This window comes from Perissodus microlepis, chromosome 14, assembly GCF_051167445.1.
Source record: "Perissodus microlepis isolate ML-2025 ecotype Zambia chromosome 14, ASM5116744v1, whole genome shotgun sequence".
Classification (NCBI taxonomy): domain Eukaryota; kingdom Metazoa; phylum Chordata; class Actinopteri; order Cichliformes; family Cichlidae; genus Perissodus; species Perissodus microlepis.
Genome location: NC_140474.1, coordinates 7969527 through 7987471, shown reverse-complemented (window position 1 = coordinate 7987471; position 17945 = coordinate 7969527). Strand labels below are relative to the sequence as shown.

Sequence of the window (17945 nt, the reverse complement as noted above, 5' to 3'; positions counted from 1 at the left end):
AGTGTGGTACTGGGTATCTTTTAGCTCAGATTTTGGTCTCCACCAACTCCTGGTAGAGATACTTCCTCTTTATTTACTCTACCAAATCTCTGTTAAGATCATCACTTCACTGATCTGCCTGCCTGTTGTTACGAGCGTGTCTTGTCCATTTGATTTTTAAAAAGTTTGTTTCCCATGAATTTTATGTTACAAAAGCAATGAGCATTAACCAAAACAAACATAGTATATCATGAAGGTCAAATCATGGAGCTCCAACAACATGGATTTGGTGTCTGATGTATACAGTGTGCCATCAATTTTGTGTAACGGTTGAGTGAAGGCTACCACTGTGAGCCGTCAGTTTCTTTTTTTTACACATGGAGCGGCATGAAAATCAATGTAATGACCACTGAATTACAGCCTATCGCATGCAAACATGAGCCTGAATGCAGCATCTCAAACTGAAACTGGCCCTTTTCCTCCTGTTGCCTGGGTCAACGGCAAATCTCACATTCCCACAATGACACAAACCACAATACCAGGCTGGTCTTCAGTTTTACATTTGAAAGCATATTTAACTTTTCACTCATCCATTCACAGCCCATGAGCAGTAAGACTCTGAGCCTGGCCAAGATTAGCTTTTGGCAGACAATGCAGTGAATTAAAGGCCACACATGGCCCCTCTCTTGTTCTCTGGGTGACCAAACACACTTCCAGGGCCAGGAACTCTTGACCAGTCTTTTTAACCAAGGAGGAGAAACTAGGAATTTGAGATAAGTATGGGGCAGCGGATTTAGGATCAGAACCTGGCCAGACAAAAGTTTTGTCAGATGAAACAAGACAGATGGTCTCCTCGTTAACCTACCAAACCCCAGTGTCAGCGGTTTCAGCACAGGTTGAGGAAAACACCCTCATTCTCAAATGTTGCAATATTGAGCTGTACAACTTTATTAGTACATTTTAGGTTGCATTTACTAATGAAAGCCTATTTTAAACATCGTAGTTTTGACTTTATTGGAAACAATTCAGCTTTATCATATCAGCAGCAATTGCGACTTAACACAAAATCTACCATTTACCTTTAAATCGCAACTTAATGTTTCTTCATTCCCATTCCATTGATTTTATAAGTAGTAGGCAAGCTTATTTAATGTTTCATAGACTATATTTGTAATGGTTAAGTATCTCCCTCCAAAATAAAACACTACACATGGACATTTTGAGTAACAGTAACTGGCACCCTGCACACATATGGAAGGACGCACTTGCAGTGTGCAACACTAATTCTGGTTAATTATGACCTTTATAATTATTAAAAACGATGCGCTTTGACCAAATCTTAATAGGAGGACATCAGTCACGTTTAACTTATTAAGTCCTAATTATGTTTTGGAAGTCTCTACTCCTTTAAAATTGTTATCTATCGAATATGTTTCTTAGGTTTTCCGTGTCTGGTGGAAAATAGGATGAAACACAATGTGTTGAATGTAAATAACATCAGGGCAACACTCCCCCCCCCCCTGTAGGGTTATTACTAGAGCGATTTTCCGCGGAGAAAAACGGGCAGATATAGCGGCAGTAGCCCATACCGAAGGGGGCGACCACGCACAGTCGCTCACTCATCTATTCTCCAAACTCGTAATTGTAAATCGTGAGAGACCACGCAGCTTGCCATTCCCCAGCACGTCGGCTGGCGTGTCACCTTATCTCCCACTCTGTGTTCGGGGACTGTTTAACATATTTCTCCCTAAGGATTTTGAAGGCGTTCAATTAGGGCTGTGCATGTAAATTGTCATCTTGGACGGCTGCCTTTCTCGTCCATGTGTGCTGCTTCTCTGAGAGCACTGTAAGCAGCTGCAGCAACAGCAGCGGCACCTTGGAAGAGCAGGAGGAGGAGGATTTCTTTCAGCCGTACCGTGTCGTGCACAGTGGAAATACTCCGGTTACTATCAAAACGAAAGGGAGGGAAGAAGAAGACGGCGGCGAAGTAGAAGCATAAGAGCTTTTGGGGGAGCAATCCAGACTGAAATAGTGAATTGTCAACGGGACAGGCCTGCTTCGTTGGATGTGTCTTCAGAATGGTAAGGTTTATTTTACTGATTTTTGTGTGTGTGCCTGTGTTGCAGAAAACAGGGTCAGCGGCACACAAACATCATGCAGCAGCGGAGCAAAAATGGACAACTAACGCACGGAGCCGCGATCGCTTCCACTACAGACGTGTGTTGTTTTTGAACATAGCGTTTGATTGTGCTGGCTCTTTGTAAATCTGCCCGTTTTGCTTTGCACGTTAAGAAGAGCGAGCGAGCGAGAGATTAACGGGGGCTTCGTGAGCTGTGCAGCACGGTAGGTTTACCTGCTCCTCGGTTTTAGCTGCCCAAAGGGTCTGCAGACCGCCTTAACATCGCGCTGTGTAGATCTGACATCGAGCAAAAGGATCAAAAAGTCCATACTTGCTTTTCCTGACAGGCTGAGGATTAGGAATGGCTGCAGCGTGTCCTAAATGATGTGAGGTAGGCACATAAATAAGGATGTGGAAGGACTGAATTTAGGTAGATTAAAATACTGTGATGTATGACTGTAAGCCTAACCTTGTGTTGTACAGTGACTGCCTCTAAGAGTAGGCTGCGACATTACATTATGTTACAAGTCATTTATTTATTTATTTGTCGTGAAAATCACGGGGCAAATGAATGGGTTTGAAGTGTCTGGGACCCCCCACACACACACCTTGTCTTTTTTTAAAATACAGGTGGGTCCATATTCAACTTTGCAGGAGCCTTATAGTGGAGTAGCAGTACCAGCCTAGTGAATTGTGTCGGCAGCTTTTAAATGAAGCAAGGCCCAGGGAATACTGCATAGCTGATTTGCTGCAGCATAATAATAGTAATAATATTAATAACTAATAATATTAATACAGGGCGTACTTTGGTCTTTATAGACACACACACACACACACACACACACACACACACACATATAGATATAAGTCATAATATAACTGTAACACAACATCACTGTAAATGTAATACTGTTTCACTCTGACTTTTTATAAAATCTTTTTAAGTTTCCAAAGTCGAGCCCTCCAAGCTGGGTTATCACACAGGGTCACAATCGAACCAACCGAATTAACTAAGGTGAATAAATAAATCACCTTATTTGAATTAATGCAGCATACAAACATTTGTGAGTGAAGGGCACTCAGACTCGGCAAGTTGTGAGGCTAACACACACACCCACACTTCTGAGAATAGTATGCTGCTCATAGATTTTTGGCCTCGTGTTACATCACAGTGATAGATTTTGTCGAGTTGCTAATGATGTCTAACTAGAAATAAAGTCATACCAAAGAATTGTGTAAAAAAAAATTTTAACACAAAACATAAACTGATATCAAACAGATTAGAATGCATTTGAATAATCAACAATTTGCCACTCTTAAAGTCACATAGTCTGATAAGTAGTAGTTGGTTCTAAAAAGTGAAGTTTCCCTGTCAGTGGGAACATTTTTAAGAATGTTTATAAACTGAGAAAAGGTACTGCAGTGTTTCTTGTCTCTGCTGATAGTCCAGCTTTTCTCAAGACTTGCTTTAGTCAACCAGAACATTAAGAAACTACTCTGTGTACGTGGCGAGATTACACAGAACAGAACTCACAAGTGACATTGGTAGTAGCGGGATGAGTGACCTCTGATATGAGAGGTTAAAGCCAGGGGAATCCAGGGGCCCTCTGTCCTCTATGGCAAGTGTTTGGAGTGAACATCAAATGAGAAGTCTGAAGTTGTTAGGTCCCGTCGAGGTTAACCTTTGTAGAACAGGGCTGCATTCTCTCAGTTGTCTTTGTCGTGCTGATGAGCTCTGAGAAGCAGTCTCAGCACTAGTTCTCTGCATGATAAGAGGGGGAACAGCCCTCCCTTTGTGGTCACAAATGAAAAATCTGTTGCATGTCTTTTCGCCTTAGTTGTCATTTTATTGTGAACTGAATGCGCAGCTATTCTCCAAGGGACAGATGGCTGAAAGAAAGATGACATCAAAGTTGTGGTTGGACCTTGTTATATTCTATAACCGATTGTTATGTTTGAACTAATGTTGGCAGTGTTCGGGGGCAGAAGGATGACAGAGAGGAAACAATGAAATGGTTCATTCCCCATGGAGTTTTCCAGGGGGGATATTGTGTATTTCAAGTAATAATTGTTGTAGGAACTGTACCATCATCTAGGGAGCAAAAATGATAGCACGTTTGGGTGAAGAGTACATCCTCTTTGATCAGTGGGAAGAGCACGACGATAGGCAGGATGTGACATCCATTTAAATGATGGATCCATTATTTAAATGGACAGGAATACAGCATTTACCTGTTTTGCTCGACTAAAAACCTTAAATTGATCAGGGTGTCAATAAAGTCAAAACTACTATCTGTGATATTTTCCTTGTATACTATCTCTTAGTTTTTTCTGCTAATTTATACAGTGTGTGATCCACATGCTTTTTCATCTTAGAAGCTCTGAGTGCAACAAAGGCAGAGGTGAATTATCTAGTGTGGAGCATTATGTTTAGTTGAAACTGCAGTCTGTCATGCTGTGATTTATCACATATAGAGCTAATGGCTAGCTGTCACGATTACACGACATGAAAGCTAAGCAATACGTGCACACTTTTCTCACTCAAGCATGCCCACACAAACGCACACGCGCACAAACACCTCTTTTTTTTTTTCCTAATGTTGACACGCCAGCTCCAGACTTTGCGTGACAAGTCGAGGACACTGTAAAAATCAAAAGCATGTGGTGCTACCAAATGACCAGCTAATCAAGCATAGCAGTTCTTTCTGGAAAATCAGACTTCCTCCTTAGTACTACTAATAACACTAGATCAGATCTGTCTTTTGTGAATTTTATGCTGAATCATTCTAATTGGACGTGCACAAAACTGAAGTAAAAGAGCATGGACTTGTCAACCTGACTTTAAAAATAGAACTCTTTTTTTTCGAGGCAGTCTGTTTTAGTGCTTTTAGAAAGCTTCATGGGGTTTGTTGTGAGTTGGTAAATCAACAAAAATGTGAAGTGACAAGTGCCTGAAAAAACTGAAAAAGCTAAGGACTTTTTAAACAACTAAAGAGGCTGAAAATTGCAATGCAGAGCAGTTCCCAGTTGAATTCACCTTGGTGGTTTCGGTTCCTTGAAAAAACATACCTCAAGAAGTTAACTTTGATGCTGTATTGCTGCTGTGCCGACTGCACTGGGGCCCATTTCACTAGGTAAACAAAGAGAAATCCAAAAGTCCCAGATAAAAAAAAAAGAAAAAAAGAGAGAGGTTCTTTTTTAATTTAATATTATTCTCTTACAGATTTATTAATGAAGGGAAATATGAACAAACAAACATTTGATCTCACGTCAGGTGTGCTGAAATCCTTTGTTTGTTTGAATGTGTGTTGCAGTTTATGGCATCATTTAAAAAAAGAAGTGGAATCTTACACCTGTATGGGGCTTTGAAAGTCAGAATCACTCAAAGTATTCGAGGAGTGAGATTGAGGGTGAAATTATGCACTTGAGCCCCCGGACACAGGATAGTATTTCTCCTCTTGGGAACACGGCAACAGACTCCCCTTTGTGTCCGACATTTCATAGTATGCGTGTAGCAATTTTTTAAGATGACTCTCGCTGCTGCAGAAGCTAATGACAACTTGCAGGTGTTGTACTGATTATCCTTACAAATTCTACTTTGATATATGCTTGTCTGCTCAGTGGCACAACAGAGCACTAGCCTGTTTTTCTTACGCTATACTACGTTATCCTCCCATATCTGATTTCATTTTAGATAGAAAAGAAGAAAAATCAAAGTAAAGTGGTTAGTTGAACTAAGGGCACACTTATAGTGATAGCCATAGTTCATGCATTAATCATCTTTTATGGCTTAAAACCAGCCGTTCTGTTGCGCAGAGACTATTTTGTATATTTTTTTAAGTGAAATTTCTTACCAGTTGCTGTTATTTTATTGTGTTGTTGCTGGATATAACATTATTGTCTATGCCACTGATTTGATTTGAAAAGGATGAAGAAAAAAATTGACTTTGTTAAAGAAATGTAACATCATTGGCAGCGGCTGTTTCTTTCTTGCCACTGGCTACTTGTTGGTCTGTTTCCTGCTTCTGCAAATGACATGTTCAGATCACCAGTTCGTGCACAGTAAACACCCTGGGCAGGCTCATGATTATAACCACAGGGTGTCTGAATGTAATAGCTAAAGTCATTAACTTAGCACCAGAGTATATCCTTTTATTTTAATTAGAGACAAATCAAAGGAAGGTTGAACGAGACCTCTCCTTCAAACTTAAACTACACCCTGAATAAATAATAGCTGCCAAAAATCAACATTCTCCTTTTTAATTGCATTAGATGGTTATAAAAGATGTGTCAGAATTTCAGCTCTCTCACGAAGCACAAATTAAAATTTCAAACGTTTACTTTAGGCCAGAATTACAGAGAGCTAAAGCGAACAAACAAAAAAGAAATAGATAAAACAAAACTGCAGCTGTGTTCTCAAAAAAATGTAAAATTATTTCACATCAATTGAGAATATTTGAATCAGTTTCAGTGGTCATTTTTTGCAATTTTATTGATATCAGCTGCCTTTTCTACTCTCTCGTATCAAAAACCTTACATAACGCTCCTATCGTTCACTCACAGTCTCACTTCTACTTTAGGTTATAGGTAATGGCTTTGTTTGCAACCCCAAACGGTCGCAGCACATGGCTGCCCCTTCCTGAGCCTGGTTCTGCCAGAGGTTTCTTCCTCTTAAAAGGGAGTTTTTCCTTCCCACTGTTGCCAAAGTGGTTGCTCATAGGGGGTCATATGATTGTTGTGTTTTTCTCTGTATGCATTATTGTAGGGTCTGCCTTACAAAATAAAGCACCTTGAGGCGACTGTTGTTGTGATTTGGCGTCGTATAAATAAATAAATTGTATTGAATTGAATTGAACATGTGTGCATACAACATACAACCAGTCTGATTTTATTTGAATAATGTGTAAGTCACCACAGTGCCTCAACTACTTGTATTCTGTCATTTTATAACCTTTTCTTGTGTTTATCTAAAAATGCAGATGTAATACTGTGGCAGTTTCTGCCTATGGATAAAAAATGGTATTAAATATTTTTTATATATCAATATATTAGAATATATATTAGAATAAATATTATCTTAACAACACTTCATTGCTTAAAAAAAATTTGTAAATGCTATTAGAAACTTAGTCCTAGAGTAATTCCAATTATTAGTACTGCCCAGGATTTAGAAGTTAGAACTTTGAAATACATAAATCTCGAACATCTTAGTCTGCTTTGTTATCCTATTTTCTTTTTCACAAATTAGAGGAAATTTGCATGCAAAGCAAGCATAAGCATGGCTTAAACTGACAGGATCTCATTCCCACATTTAAATATGGTTCTGGACAAGTAATGGGACGAATGACCATCTCAGTAGGGTCATTAGATCTGATGGTTGCCTTGCATGGTTGTTAACAGCCAAATAATATGAGGCCATTTTAGACGACCAGGTGCACTTAGTGCAAACACTGTTCTCTGAGCTTATCTCCATATTCTCAGATGATAATGCCCCCAGCGTATTCGGCAGCTTCTTGAACGCCAGGATATAGTCAGGTAGTTTCATGATAATTTCTCACTTGTCCTTTTTTAAGAATGTCAAATTTAACAGTTAAAGAAACGGTGTTGGTGCTCGCAGGATCTTTGCCAGTTAACAGTTGCAAAATGTGGTTGTACCAAAAATATGCTGTCATTTTAAACAGTTCATCTTTATATTTATATTATTATTATTATTATTATTATTATTTATAGTTGTATTGTTCAGCACTTTGGTCTACCAGGTGTGTTTTTAAAGTGCTACATAAATAAATGATGATGATGATGATTTCACTGTTATTTAAATACAGCTAAATCACAACAACAGTTGCCTTCAACTACTTTATACTATAAGGTAAAGACATTACAGTATTACAGAGAAAAAAACCCCAACAATCATTCGATCCCCTATGAGCAGGCTTGTGCAACAATAGCAAGGGAAAACTATCTTTTAATAGGAAGAAAGTTAGGCTCGGGCAGGGGCAGGCATTTGCCTTGACCTGTTTTGGGTGTGGGGAAAGAGAAGAGAAAAAGGAGACGGGACAAATACACATACAGATTTTTTTCCTTATAACCATCAACGTCTTTTCCAGGAAGATAGCGGTCAAAACTGCAATTAATTAAAAAAAAAAAAATGTTATTTTTTTTCTTGACTAGAATTGCAGTATAATCTAATAGAAATAGAGTTAGATCACACATGAGGCAAAAATCTGAATTCTAACATGCTTAGATTTATTCACGAAAGCATTCAATTACTCACTTGTACCCAATACAATGCTAGTTTGTGCCTTGCATGTTATATTGTTCTAATCCACGGGTTCCCCTGAGTTTTTACTCTTGAAGTTGATATGAGTACACTTATGTTGACTAATTATGTTAGGCTAAATGATTCATTGCTGTATGTCAACAAGGTTAACCATGACTTGAAGTACTACAGCTGGTATAGCCTACATTTGTCTTCAATCAGGAATTGGGAAATAAATTCCCCTGGGTCTCTTGTCACCCAAAGCGTATGCAGAGCTGCATGTCCACAGCTCAGCTGTTTCCTTGAAGGTTTAGATGCACTACATAAACCAAAACCAAATCTTGGTAAGGCTCACTAGATAATAATCACTCTATTGAGACCAGTGAAATAGCTTTGGTTTTAAGTAGAATTTGCTCAAATATTTGAACAAAATATATTAAAGCAAATGCAAAACAAAATGGACCATTGAGGCAGCAAATTAGGCAAACTGAGATGGTCCACAGCCTAAAATGTGTCATAAATTGAATGTCAAAGTGGAAATTACCAAGCAGTTTGGTCTAAAAGAGCAGATTTGACATCCCTGGCCTTCCAAACCTTTGTTTGATTGCCCATCATGCACTAAAAAAAAAACTACACTGATGGAGAAAAATTGAGGCTGACCATTTCAAACTGCTCTCAACTACTGCTCACAGACTTACTCTGCCCAACTGTCGGGTCAATGTGTTTTACACCACTTGAGTTAAATGCAGTGCAGCAATTTGCCCCACTCACGTTGTTACATGTATATGCTGTGGCCTGCTACAGCTATGGACAGTAGATGAAAAAGCTAGTAATGTGATGACTGAACCTCAGCTCATGTTGAGCTTGAGAAAGTGACAGGAATTACAAGATGTCCTTGCAGTGTTTGAAAGTCGCATTATGAGGGTGATTTAGCTGGCAGGCGTCACGTTCCTTGCATCTATCACACTAACAAAGTGGCGTCTTATATTTTCTGTGTCTTCGAATCCTCCCATCAGAACAGCGTCCCTTGTGGCATTTCATCATGACCAGGATAATCTTATGCAAGATAGTGAAACAGCAGTTAATTTGCAGGTAATTAAACCCTAGTGATTTGCAGTTAAAAAAGCAGCATATACAATAAGAAGTCAATATGGCTATATAATGTTATGAATAATAATAGGGCCACAGCAATGCCAGTGCCGTACTTTTATTTGAATCACTGCACGGATTTATAGGGGGTGCTGACACAGAGCTCTGAAAATCGAAAAATGAGTTCATGTCCTTACTGTATTAGTTTGGTTTTTCAGAAGTGCCATCCACCCAAGTCCAAACACCCTTTGCTTTGTGTAGCTGTCCCAGGCTCATGTTACATGGTGCAAGAAGGAACAGCATTGCTGAAGGCAAAGATGTGATGCCAGTTTATTAAAGTAACCACCTTCTGCTGTGGCTTACCCTGTCTCCTCTTCTAAAAATTACTATGCCATCCAATGAAACTCAATTCTCAGACACATTTTGAGGGAAGCTTATTTTGTCTAAGCCTTAGTACCTTTCTAATACAAATAAATTTTATATTTAAATAACTTAGAAAAATGTACATTTTGACAGTAGTCTGCGTGAGGAGTGGTTCAGTAATAACCTACATTAAGTTTAACTCTCATGTTGGGTTGTTGGTTCTTAGTCCCTTTTTTAAGTTTAGGCTAGAATTAGTCATCAAAACCACGTGTTTAGGTCAACAAAAAGATAATGGTTTTGGTTAAAATAGACTTTTTCACAGCATCAACTTTTTTTGGAAGCTTCTCCTCCATTTTCTAGGTTTCCACGGTTACATGTCCCACTCATCTAATGTAGGTGTAAGATTAGGTAAGCAAGAACATCAATTGCACTGATATGTTGATTACACGCATATTTATGAAATGTCTCAAACCATACATTTCGTGAGAACTGAAGCGCAAGTGAGAAGACAATTTAATGTATGGGAATAACCTGCTGTGACAGGTGGTAGCAGGCCTTGTTACTACCCTGATTTGAAAGTTGGAGACTGTAGATTGTGTCTGGTCTGGAACAAACATAGCTGTTATTTAGTCAATGCTCAGCAGAGATGTTTTTATCAAACTGTAGTGCCTGAAAACAGATCTGAATGTTTTCTAATTTTGTAAATGTAGTAAGTATTTGAACTTTTTGTTTGTTTGAGATTAATGAAATCTACTCATGAAAGGCTGGATTACAGTGTTTAGTTGTGACAATAGTTAGCAGGTTGTTGGGCAACAAAACATACATGCCGTAGTGTAGATATACTATATTATATTATATCTTAACTTATATTGCTTAAATTTGGCTTGAGATTGATTAAGGTCTTAGTAGGCATCGTGATTACTTGGGAGTTTAAAGTTTTACTCTGCAGTGCTACAGACTGTTTGTAAGATTTAACTTCAAAGTGCTTGACTTCAGTCCTGAATCCCTCTCTAATCTCACACTAATTTGTTGCTTTTAGTTTAAGCTATGATTGCTGTGACAGAGACATTTTTAGAGGATGTGATTTAGGACTACATGAAAGGGAAGATGCAGGACATTTAGAAGCTTATCATACTTATCATACGACTGATTAAGCCTTTTTTAAAGAAATTAAAAACATTTTCAGATCAGAGTGTTTTTATAAGGTTGGCATCCACTTGCTGTCAGCATCTGTTAGTACTTTGTCTTCTGAATTATATGTCCAAGAATTTATATGTTTCTAAAATGTAGAAAGCGCTAATATGAACTGTTCAATTCTTGTACTGTATGTATTTGGCTATTAGCATAGGGATTTGCATGTTTGTGTGTATGTGTGTTTGTGTTTGGCAGGGGGTCTCTTTTTACTTTAATATAGGATTATAATATTTAAGTGTCATATGGATAAGAGCCTAAAAGTATGTTAATTCAGCTCATGGATAAGAAGAGCACTGTGGGCTTTACTGCCAGCTGCTACCTGAACGCAGTTTTATTTACCTTTGTATGCCTGGGGAACGCTTACCATGAGGTTATATAGTCTGCCTGTAGCCATCAGTAGAGCTCTGGAAACATTTATTTAGGGAAAGGACTGGTGAAATTATCTTTTAATTTCTTTGAGTCTTATTAATCCAACTAATCTGATGTTGTTTCAGGAAGGAAACAATCCCCTTTGATTTTAATTTTGTCTTTGCGAGTGTCACTTGGTGTCAAGGTTCCGCTTTGTAGCTCCTGAAGTTTAACTACATGGGAAGATTTTCTGTGCCATAAAGTTCTTGGTCCAAACTTCTGACTGAAAACTGGTTGAAACTGGCTGGTTATATCTGAGTCATCAAAGTCCTGTCAGCAGCGCTTTCTTTCATCACCCAGTCAGACATCATCGTGACATCCGTGACATAACATTATGATTGTTTGAAGAAAAAAAAAAAAAAAAAAAAAAGAACCCAGTCCCTTTTAAAATTTTCCTTCCAAACTGAATTCAGATTCCACAGATTTGCAAGTTTTTTTTAAATCAAATGGCACTAAAAGTCTTTGTTCCTTCAGAAAACTGGCATTTTTGAAACCTGCTGCATATTGCACCCGCATTGGGGGTATTTCAGGGGCAGGGAAGTGTGGAAAAGAAGTTGTCAATATATTTTGCAAGTGTTAGGCAGCAAAGTGGAGTGATAGCTCTCAAGGGGAATGGCCTTAAGCTGTTATTCTATAAATATTAATAAAGCCCACTAGCCTGCCTGGAAGGAAGCTAGCAGTTTGCTCATGTCACAGACAGGGCTTCAATGTGACAAGTTGTGAAAAGAGTGACGAGATGGCAAGGAAGTGGTAAGATGACATTTAGTGACAGGTCTCATTGTTCAAAAATGAAACGTCATCACTAAAAATGGAAGCTAAGTTTGCTGACCTGTCCCATGCAAAATTCAAATAGAGAAAACAATACAGGTGTGAGTTTTATTTACTTTACAGTAACCAACAAAATACATAAATCACTGTAAGAAGCTTTGTAAACATTGATTGACATGTGTTTATGCGATCACCTACAAGCTGCATTAGCCATTGTGATTGCAAACATATTTTCACAGTGGACTACTTGACACAAACACATGTTTTACTAATGTGACTTGTTACCCTGTGTCTGACTTATGTTCGTGAAAGTGTCTGCAATCTGGTTATTGTGGCTTGTATTTTTACTGTTATCGGAGCACTTGAAACTTACAGTGGCCTGTTTATCCACATGGCTGCCTAACTGGAAGAATAATGGAACCAACAATGTAGACAAGAATAGAAGATTTTGGCTGCTGCTGACATTGCTCTGCCAAGATGCACTTGTTGTATGCAGCAAAGACTAAGCAGCAACACAGCGCTTTGGCATGCTCGTAGATGCAAAGCATTTGCTTTGTTTGTATTTCTTTCACGAGCTACAGTAGCCTACATGCAGATGTTGTTTTATTGAGAGTTTAGAACAACAGAGGCGAAAATTAAACCATGAAAGTGATATTGATAGGCATAAAAAGGAATATAGAGGAGTATACACATATAGTGTGTTCGTGTGTGTGTTATTTAAACGGTTGTTTTCCCCCCAAGCACTTTATCCAAATGCTGTGTTGACACGGAATAATAAAATATCACTTTTACATTAATAAGAAATATATATATATTGTGATATAATGTGTCTTTCTATTAATCGGCACATCAATTTTTCCCATACTATGGCACATCATTGTTATTGAATCAAGTGACATTGTTGTTAATGACCTGTAACTGCACCATTTCCTTTATGAATAGGACATGTTTTAATCTAAATTAAACTATTGCATATACGTACATGACTTCAATATGGCAACAGCTATGACCATTATGCAATAGCATCATTCTGCAGGCTTATGCTTAACCACAGTATTTGTGTTAATGGCATTTCACACTAGTGAGGAGATAATTCCTGTGTGCCAAGGTGTAAATTTGAGCAGCTTTGATTTTAAGCACTTTAACATTCAAGATGAGGGTATAATTTAGTTGACAAAAAGCTTTATTGTCAACTTATTTAATTCCTGTATGAAAATCTGGTTTTTAATATGGCTTGGCTATTATAAAATTGCTTATCTTTCTCAGTAATTATGACCTATCTGGAAGAAGTCATTTTTTCAGATGCACTCGGGGTCAACATTGTATCATACAAAATGGTGTTGCACTAATTATATAAGCAATCATCAAAGTAGACTAGTAAATGAGCAAATTTGACTAGACCTGCTAGTTTGAAGTTCTTTTCAAATAATCAACCAAAGCTGTGATATTTAAGACCTCAGGGAATACTTACCTTGCCAAGTTGTCTAGGCAAGCAAATCCAAATCCTATACAGGAGCACATATAGTACTTACCATGTAGCTCTTAATACTCTACTGGAGTAGGCGTGCATAGTGATTACGGAACATACAGTAGAACCTTTACGATCTGTTTCGTACTTCAGTGTATTTGTTTTTTTATTGAGTCAAGATAAAAATGTAGATTTTTTTTTGTATTGTCTTGTAAAAAATATATAAGTGTGCTGTATATATAGTGTATAAATAGGCCTGCAGGACTCAACCCATTTACAGCACATTTGTGGAACTAAGCAGTTTGTGTACAAGTAAACTATGTTCAAACTGAATGGACATTCTGTCTTTTCTAAGAACTCTTGCAAATCCTCTATTGGCAGATGCTCATGTGGCTAGATCCACATACTGTGTCAGTCACAAAGCAACCATAATGACAGTGCAGACATTGCAATGTGATTGTTTTCATTAAAAGGGCTGCGAGCTGCTCAATTTGGTAATGCTGTTTGTCCGAAACATGTACCCTCTGTAACTACAAACATTTTTTTTGGTGAAGTGTTTCTTTCACTTATTCTTTGTTGTATTTATTGATTTAGCAATGAATGTACTAAAATATCAATTTTGGATGCTTTTAAAAAAGTCAGCACTCCACAATTTATCATTTTCAGCTTTACAACAAAAGCTTTGTAGTGGTTCTCCAGTGGAGGGCTTTTATTTCGAAGCCCTTAGGCTTTTACAGTATTTCATGACAACTCAATCAGTAGGTTGAATTGTCATACATCAGAACATTTGCTATTATCTGTTTAACTGGAAATGCAAGGAAAAAACAAATTCAAAAGGACATCGACTCCCACGTTACTCTGGAGCAGAAGTAAATAATCAGATTAATAATTAGATAAAGATGTGCCAATCTATACCCCGTGATGCCCACACAACGCATCATGGCGTGATAGTTTTCCCAAGCCGGGATCATTATGTGACATCATGGTTGTCACCCCCTACTGTGAGGATGCAGTGTAAATAGAACTTAGTGTGGCATGCAGTGTTGTGGCTGTGAAAAAAATCCCCCCAGTTAGCTGGAAGCAACAGAGCTTAGAGTCAAATGTCAAACTCAAAATGCATTAGATTTATGTTACCTTTTGCCTTTTTGAAAACCATACATTTTCATTTTTATTTCATTAAAAAAACTAAAATATTATTTTTCAGTAGTTTGTTATGCTTAGAAAAAGAAAAACAATACAAAAACACTTTCCATACTTTATTTTTACATATTCATATACAGGCGTCTATGTAAACCTGTGAAAGACTAACTACATGCTTACTGCTTCCTGTTGTATCTGAATAAACTACAAGACTTCTGGAACGATGTCTTTTGGAAAGACAAGAGCAAAGTGGAGACGTTTGGCACCACCAAACACAGTATATCAGCACAAACACCGCATAGCAACTGTCAAACACAATGGTGGAGGAGTGATTCTTTGTGCTTTTTGCACAGCCACAGGACCTTGGCACCTTGCAGCTATCGAGTCGACCATGAACTCAAAGTATCAAAGCATTCTAGAATCAAACATGAGGGAATCTTTCCAACAGGTAAAGCTTGGCCCAAACTGGATAACGCTACAGGACGATGATCCCAAACACACCAGCAAATCGGAAAAAAGAAGAGAGTCGAGGTGTGGCCCACTAAAACTCAAGATATCAACGACTGAAATACTGTGACAGAACCTTAAGAGAGCTGTGCTTATAATGTAATGAATGCTTGTAAACCTCAATAAGAGGTAAAGAAGAGTGGGTCAAAATTATTCCACAATGATGTGAGGCTCTGATGCAAACATAAAGGAAATGATTACTTCAAGAAATTGCTTCTAAAGGTGGTTCTACATGCTATTGAATCGCAGTGTACTTACCTTTTCAAAGTACTGCACAGAGTCCTATAAAAACCTTTTTCCATTGACTGTATGTGCACACAGAGGAGTCTTGTGTAGCAGTCGTCAACATTTCTATTGTTGAAACTATTAAATAAGAAATTCACAACCACTTTACAAGGAAGATAATATTTTGTTTGGGTGACTGAACTCATTTTTCCCTCGCAGAGATCCCTGCATCATACACATACACTCCATTTGCTATTAAGTATTTTCTTAGAGAAAAATCTGTTGCACAATAGGACTTTTTGTTAACCAGTTAAAAAGTTTAAAGCAATAGTATGTTTCAAAAAAATACATTTGAGAACATATCATGACAGATGCATTGCAATAGTATGCGGTTGCAGAGCTTCGATTAACTGCTTCTGTGGTATTTTGTTTCTGGCAGTATTGAGGTAGACTTAGATGAAAGCTGTTTGACTCAAAAGCTTTGCTTCTGGATTTACTTTTAGAAATTGGACTTTCGCGCAGCATATGGAAACGCGGTTCTTGGATTATGCTGTATCATAAGCAGTGGATCAGAGTGACGTCTGATTAAAAGTGCCTTTTGTATGCAGAGTCACTAGTCACTCAGGTTAAATGATACCTCACCTGAAATCTTTTAAGTGTGAAATCACTGCATCAAAAGTAACAGCAGCTGTGGTTAGTCAACAAATGTTTTTGTATTTGTGCTGTCATTTTATTGCATGGCTCTTGGAACATTGTGAAGACACTGCACCCACTTGTGATATTGCTTTTCCAGAAAAGAAAGAAACTTTCACCATCACTGGTATGTCGGGTTTTGAGTATTGTTTTACAGTTACACGTATTTCTTTGTACATATAACTATTAGTAGACATCGTAAGTTATGTTCAAAATTGCTGCTGCAATTCCTGCTGAAGGAAGTTACTGATCATAAAAATCGTTTGATGGTCCTGTGCACCGACACATGACCTTTTACACAATAATGCAATGTGTTCTTGGATCAGAGAGCTTATTCCTAATTTCACAGCCAGCTTGCATTTTCAGAAATCCTATTTGCAGGCTAAAGTATTTTGCTGTCATTTTTATATGTAGTACATGTGCACTGCTGAATAAGTAATGGGGGTTGCCACAGCATGCATGCATTAACACTGTAGATCAACAGAGTTGCTCAATGCACTTCAAACCCACTAACTCTACTGAGTGCCCTCACAGCCTCTTCCAGTTCGAAATCATCTGCTTTAAAACGGCAGAGAGTATTTTTATGTAAAAATACATGCACCCTATCAGCCTAAATCATAAAGTGGCACTGCAAAATAGTAGAACCCCAAGCACTCTCTCACTCTGGTAAAAAAGAGATGGCAGACCCAGAAGCTGTGAGTGAAAATGAGTGATATGTGTGCACAGTTACCTGATGTCACTTTATGAATGTTCCTGTAAGATTCTTGCAGTTTAAAAAAAAATTCTATCAGCCTACAAAACTACTGGTTTAGAGGTGATGCCATTTGTGCGTATGCTCTGGTATAACATGATAGATTATATATGATGAAGCTTCTTGATCTAAAGTGACACCCATGTTGCACCATTCTTATCTTAAAGCTGTTGGTAAAGTCACTCCTTACTTAGCTGCTCCTGGCTGTGGGGTGTTCCAGCTGAACAACAAGCTTTGGAAGCTGTCTGCTCCCAAAACATGTTCAATAGACATTGATCTAGAACTGTGTTGCCAAAATGTCACATTGCAAGTATAAGTGTTAACATAAGCCACACGGTGCGCAATTCCTGTGACATGTACTGCTTGTTTGGAATTGGTTTAATTAGGGCTGTGCGATATGACCAAAATCTCATATCCCGATATTAAGACATCTATCGTCCGATAATGATATAAATCACAAAAATGCAACATTTTCTGTAAATTCTGTGAATCTCGGGCAGCTCGACTTGCGTGAAGTGTTTCCAGCTTTGCGTCGCGTACCTGGAGTCGAGTGTTTTAACTGATGCATGAAACGATACATTTTTAGACATAGGTTGTAACGGCCGCCGTTTTCTTTGTGAGTATTTATTATACAGCGTGCTGCGGGGAAAAGCCTGTTCTGTTTGAGTCTAAGGTTTATTTTTTTAGCACCTGGCGGCTCTTTTTTACTTTTCATCCGTAAATACTCTGCATCTTTCACATGATTCAGTTTATTTTGAAAAGTCTCAACAGGATCTTGAGCTTTATTGTGAAAGGTTTATGTGGAAAATAAACAAGCGGACACGCGGTGGTTTTACCGGTTGTTGCTAACATACAACGCATAAAAACAAGCGCTTGTCCGTCAGTAGTGTGGTTATATTAAATATAAGAGAAAGAGAGAACTTTAAGAAATCAATATAGCCACTACAGTGACCATCAAAACGATGACAAAATATTGCCGTAA

General features: G+C 38.1%; 1 protein-coding gene across 12 annotated transcripts in view; it reads left to right on the top strand.

Moving 5' to 3' along the window:
- The first annotated feature begins 1554 nt into the window (after window positions 1-1554).
- tenm4 (teneurin transmembrane protein 4) overlaps window positions 1555-17945 on the top strand; it is a 146138-nt gene continuing 129747 nt past the window's right edge. For 6 of the 12 annotated variants that reach the window (XM_084951135.1, XM_084951133.1, XM_084951132.1 and 3 more), the window contains exon 1: window positions 1555-2060. The gene's annotated coding sequence lies outside the window, so the exon portion shown is untranslated. Of the gene's footprint in view, window positions 2061-2146; window positions 2323-17945 lie in introns of those variants that run through there. The other 6 variants (XM_084951138.1, XM_084951137.1, XM_084951139.1 and 3 more) reach the window with 2 other exon arrangements.